This window comes from Fukomys damarensis, unplaced genomic scaffold (assembly GCF_012274545.1).
Source record: "Fukomys damarensis isolate Sample0158 unplaced genomic scaffold, DMR_v1.0_HiC HiC_scaffold_16, whole genome shotgun sequence".
In the NCBI taxonomy this organism is placed as follows: Eukaryota; Metazoa; Chordata; class Mammalia; order Rodentia; family Bathyergidae; genus Fukomys; species Fukomys damarensis.
Window position 1 is genome coordinate 28,874,757 of NW_022900928.1, and position 6,505 is coordinate 28,881,261.

The following is a 6,505-nucleotide window of genomic DNA, read 5'->3' on the forward strand; positions in this document are numbered from 1 at the left end:
CTCAGACTAGGCTACTGCACAGGGGGCTTAGCCTGATGAAAAGAAACCCTGGAGACTAAACACATCCTTTAGCTCTCAAAAAGGCTACAGGTGGTGAGAGACAGCCTTAGCCCCATGTTCCCTATTCAATAAACACCTCTCCCAGGTGCTAGGTGAACATAGGTGAGTGAGTTAAATAGTCCTTTCTGCTGCCCCAAAGGAGCATACCACCCACTGTAAAAGATATAAGTTACAAATTCACTGATTTCAAGAAAGATATGCGTAGAAGAAATATCCAGGGTCTAGGGAGGGGGAGTAGCAGGACATTCTGAGAAGGCAGCATTTAAACCAAGACCTCAGGGAGAACAAGTTAGCAAAACAAAGACTGAAAAAGAACATCTCAGGTAGAAGGAACAGGACAAGGAAAGGAAGGCCCTGTGTTGGCAAGAAATACAGCATTTGAAGAGCTGAAAGGGTTGCAGGAAAGCAGTGTATCTAAACCTCAGTGAACACAGATGGAGGAGAAGAGGAGCTCGGCAGGACAGGCTGGAGAGATCAAGTCATGTGGGTGCTTGTGGGCCACAGTGAGGAGTTTTGTTTGTTTGTTTGTTTGTTTTGAGACAGGGTCTCACTATGAAGTTGAGATTGACCTGGAACTCACTATGTAGCCCTGGCTGGTCTTGAACTCACAGTGATCCTCCTGCCTCAGCCTCCTGAGTGCTGGGATTACAGGTGTGTGTCACCACACCCGGCCAGTGAAGAGTTTTAAAGTGGCCGTGTAGGTGTGGTACAGCTGAGGGGAGGATCTGTTCTCTTGCATTTCTGAGTTTCTCGCAGCTGCCTGTGATCCTTGGCACGTGGCCCCTTCCTCCTCATTTCAAAGTCCATCGCTCCAGTCCCTGCTTCCATCATCACATGACCTTGTCCTGCAGCTCTGACCCTCTGTGTCTCTCTCACAAGGATCACCATGATTCCACGGAGCATATACAGATGACAGATGACAATCCCAGGTAATTAAACTTTTTAACTTAGTCACACCTGCAAAATCCCTCTTGTCATGACAAGCATAGTGCACAGTTTCTGGGATCAAGATGTGAATATCTTTGGGGCGCTTTATTTAGCCTACCATAGGCGCCCGGCATGTTCATCATCACCAGCCATGGAGAGCCACACAGCCACAGGACCTTGTCTGGCCCACGGCCCAGCCCCCTACCCTCAATGGCTGCCTCCACAGCAGTCCCTGGGCAGAAGCTGGCCACAGCTCCAGAGCCCATTCATTTCCTTCACAACAATCAAGCACACAAGGCTGGGGTCAGCGAGGTTGAGCAACACTAAACGAGCTCTTTGCAGCAGGGTTCTCACAGTCTTTACCGTGCTGTGTACTCTGACTCCCTAAACCTAATTCACCGTGGAGCCTTTTTCAAATCATAATGTTCCACAGAAAACAGTCTGGACACTGCTGCTCAGACTAGGCTACTGCACAGGGGGCTTAGCCTGATGAAAAGAAACCCTGGAGACTAAACACGTCCTTTAGCTCTCAAAAAGGCTACAGGTGGTGAGAGACAGCCTTAGCCCCACGTTCCCTATTCAATAAACACCTCTCCCAGGTGTTAGGTGAACATAGGTGAGTGAGTTAAATAGTCCTTTCTGCTGCCCCAAAAGAGCATACCACCCACTGCAAAAGATATAAGTTACAAATTCACTGATTTCAAGAGAGATATGCGTAGAAGAAATATCCAGGGTCTAGGGAGGGGGAGTAGCAGGGCATTCTGAGAAGGCAGCATTTAAACCAAGACCTCAGGGAGAACAAGTTAGCAAAACAAAGACTGAAAAAGAACATCTCAGGTAGAAGGAACAGGACAAGGAAAGGAAGGCCCTGTGTTGGCAAGAAATACAGCATTTGAAGAGCTGAAAGGGTTGCAGGAAAGCAGTGTATCTAAACCTCAGTGAACACAGATGGAGGAGAAGAGGAGCTCGGCAGGACAGGCTGGAGAGATCAAGTCATGTGGGTGCTTGTGGGCCACAGTGAGGAGTTTTGTTTGTTTTTTTGTTTGTTTTGAGACAGGGTCTCACTATGAAGTTGAGATTGACCTGGAACTCACTATGTAGCCCTGGCTGGTCTTGAACTCACAGTGATCCTCCTGCCTCAGCCTCCTGAGTGCTGGGATTACAGGTGTGTGTCACCACACCCGGCCAGTGAAGAGTTTTAAAGTGGCCGTGTAGGTGTGGTACAGGGAAGTGGGTCAGCAGTATGTGCTCATGTGATGACTGTGGGACGTATAAACCCACAAGAGAAGCAGGAACCTTTGCATGGAGGTTCCTACAGCTCTCTCTGTAGGTGATGGTGGTACAGAAGGGAAAAAAGGACGAGAAGCGGGTGAGTTCAAGCTGTGTCTTAGAACTAGAGGTGACAGGGCCGGCTGATGGGTTGAAGGGGAAGGGCAGGCAAAGGAAGAACCTAGAATATCTCTGTGTTTCCGCCTCTTACACATGGGAGATGGTGATGCCATCTTCTGCAAGGCGAAGGAAGAGAGCCCAGAGTCCATATTGGACAAGGCAAGTCAGAGAGGCCTCCAAGATGTCCAAGTGAAGGGATTACGTGGCAGTCTGGAGCCACAGACTTGGGAGTCATTGTGTATGGTGGGACAAGGGAAAAAAGGACGAGAAGCGGGTGAGTTCAAGCTGTGTCTTAGAACTAGAGGTGACAGGGCCGGCTGATGGGTTGAAGGGGAAGGGCAGGCAAAGGAAGAACCTAGAATATCTCTGTGTTTCCGCCTCTTACACATGGGAGATGGTGATGCCATCTTCTGCAAGGCGAAGGAAGAGAGCCCAGAGTCCATATTGGACAAGGCAAGTCAGAGAGGCCTCCAAGATGTCCAAGTGAAGGGATTACGTGGCAGTCTGGAGCCACAGACTTGGGAGTCATTGTGTGAGGATGAGTTTAAAACCATGTCGTGATCAAGGTCACCTAGCGGGAATGTGAGCGAAAAGTCCAGGACCTAGATGGGTTCACAGCAGTGTCATTCAAGCAAACAAACCGCTATTACTGCGAGGAGCTGGAGCAATTTGTTCAAAATCTCTGCATTTATTTCCTCCTCTGGAAACGAGAGAACTCCTCTTTCCTCACAGAGCCACCCTCCAGAGCACGCCTGTCACAGGTGGGGCCAGGGCTCAATATGACAGTCTCAGAAAGCTCAGGAGCCTCCATCCAGGCAAGGCCTGCAGAGGGACCAACAGCCCAGTGCCAACCAAAACCACAAGCACTAGACTCAGGAGTCCTCTCTCATTAAATTGCTGCCCCCCACCGGGTTACTCAAGACTCTCTTGCGCCCTCTCCAGCCCCGTTTTGGGAGCAGTCCATATAGCCCGCAGCGCCTGAGGATGACCACCAGAGGGAGCCGCTGCTCCCTGCTGACCTTGCAGGCTCTTCCTCTGGCTCTTTGCTCCTTTCCGCACCCTCTTTCTTATTCACTTCCCCTCTTGTGGATCTTTCTGTAGCCTAGATTCTCTCATATTGAGGACATGCGTTTACTGAGCTTGTGGATTTCATGAACTGTTCAAAAAAGGAGGCCAGTGATAATCGTGGAATGGAGAGGGCGATAAAGAGAAACAAAGTGCGGAAACAAGAAGGCCCAAACCTTCTTATTTAACTAAACCTTAGTTCTGCACTCAAAAACCAACCCACCATATCAAAAGGCTCAAGAATTACAAAGTCCTATGATCATATCCATTCATGCGGAGAAGCATTTGGCAAAGTCCAACACCCACTTACGATTAGAACTCTTGAATAGCTAGGTGTAGATAGATTACATTTATAGATAACTTACAGATAACCTCAAACTCCATGGTGAGACACGGTACTTTCCTCTTAAAGTCAAGAGTGCAATAACACAAGAAAAAGAAATAAAAAGCCACACAGACTGGGAAGGTAGAGGTAAGACTATCTTGACACTCAGGTGACATGGTTATCTATGAAGAAAACCCCCTGAGAATCTACAAAAAATCTCCTGGAACTAATAAGTAAAAACAGCAAAGTCTCAGGATAGATAGTCAATACACAAAAGTCAGTTCTTCCTTATTTAATTTATAAATTGAATGTATTCTCAGTTTTTTCACATGTGTGTTTCTGCAAAAGGAGCTGTGGACTCAATGAGAGTACAAGATTTTGAAATTAATTAAGATAACTCTAAAATTTATATGGAAGAGTAAATGATCAGTTGTTAGCCTGGACTCTTCTAAGATAGAAAAGCAAAGAGGCAGCCCTTCTCCCAGATAGTAGAACTAAATAATTAATATGGTGTGGCTGTGGCAAAGGTCGATAAATTGACTAATGGCTGAGAATAAGGCCAAGACACAGACCGGGCATGTATAGAACCCTGCTATGTGATAAAAATGGCATACCATATCACTGGGCAAGAAAGGGGCCACATTCAACAAATGGAACTCACAAAAATGGTTATCCATATGTTAAAAGATAAAATTAGAATCTAGCTCCTACTATATAAGAAAATCCAGTAAGTGAAGAACTTGCACAAGAAAAGCAAATGTTTAAAATTCAAATGGAAAATATAAGTAGAAAAAGCTTTCCCTAATCAGATCAAACAATGAATATCTAATAAAAAAACTGATATATGACTACATTAGAATTATAAATATTTGTCCATCAGATAGCACCTTAAAAGGCAAGCTAAAAGCTGAAAGAAGAGATTTACAATATCTGCCACTAAGACTACACTGAAAACCTTTTTCAAATGTGTACAAAAAACACAAAGAACACAACAAAGACATGGGCCAAACTTGTCAGGAGGAAATAAGTATAAAGAGATGTGCAACACTAGTGATCAGGAAACACAAAACAAGGTAACATTTTACACACACACACACACACACACACACACACACACAAAACAACAATAACAAAAGCTTGGCCATGCTACCTATGGAAGGGATGTGGGTCCATGGAGGTCTCCCATATATCCCTGGAGAGGGTTGATTGATGTGACCAATCTGGAAAGCAATTTGGTGCTACTCCCCAGCTCAGACATTTATGTACTCTTAAACCAAGCAGTTCCTCTGGCTGTGTTGAGATTATGGAAGGGAAAAAAGAAATAGAGTGACAGAGAGCCCAGCAGGCAAACCAGAGTCAATCTATACGAGGAGCTGGCTGTGGAGGTGAAGATATCAAGAGATATTTGTGGCGGCCCAGCCATCACAACCTGAGTTGGGGAGTGAGGATTGAGAAAGGACAGCACACTCAATAGTGTGGAGACCAGAGGTCCGATTTATTTCACAGAAACAGCTCCTTTTAAAGGCAGGCCAACAGGAAGCACCAAGCAACTATTAGGGAGGAGATCAGATCTTTGGCTATCTGAGTTCCTCCCATCATAAGGTCAAATTTAACAAAGTCCTTGAGCTGGGCGTGGTGGTGCGCGCCCGTAATCCCATAAAACCAGTCTGGATTACACAGTGAGTTTCAGGTCATTCTCATCTGTATAGCTGAGACCCTTGTCTCAGAAAATCCCAATAGAGTCATAGATTGTGTCAATGCCTCAATGGTAGAAGTTACTTTTCCAATGTCAAATGCCAGCGGGCTCCCACAGATATTTAAACCAATAAGAGACCAGAACAAGAACTTCACAAAAAAATGGCCCAAAAATATGTGATTAACCCTATTCATTATTAGGAAAATATTCTAACGCAATGAAGTACCATTACACGCTGACTGGAATGGTTATAATATTGAGGAGGCTGTGCAACAATCAGAATTTTCACATAAGGCTGTAGAAGCATAAATGTGTTACCACCACTATAGAAAACTACACAGCTTTGTGTTATGAGCTCCAGCAAGTCTATTCCCAGGCACATAATGAGTGCAGATGTGTACCAAGAGACATGTACAAAAATACTCACAGCACATGACTTACAGTGACCAGAAACAGGTAATATCACAAACGCCTCTCAAGGAAAATGGATAAATGGTGGCATGTGCACATCATGAAATACTACATTGAGATGAGTACAAGTGCACTGCAGATTCACATTATGTGGACGGCCCTCAAAAGCATAATCTTGAGCCAAATAATACGTCTCAAAATAGTATATACTACATGATTCACTTTTATAAAGTTTAAAAACAGATGAGGATGGTGGTGAACTACAGGGAGGAGCTGAGACTGACCACAATGTGTGGGGAACTGGTGATGTTCTGTTCATTGACCAGAGTGGGAACAACAAGAGTGTGTTCACTGTGAAAATGCGTGACTCTTTACACTTGTGATTTTTCTGTATATACAATGCTATGATTTCAATAAGCGTCTCCCAAAAGGTCTGGGTATTAAAAGCTTGGTAATATGGTAATATGGTAATATGGGGAAGTGATGTAACTTTTAAGAGGTATGGCTCAGAGGGAAGTCCTCAGGTCATCGGCACTGTACCCTTGAAGAGGAATGTAGAGCCTCAGCCCCTTCCTCTTTTTTTCTTTTGCTTTCTGGCCATGAGATGAGTGATCTTGCTCTGCTATATGCTC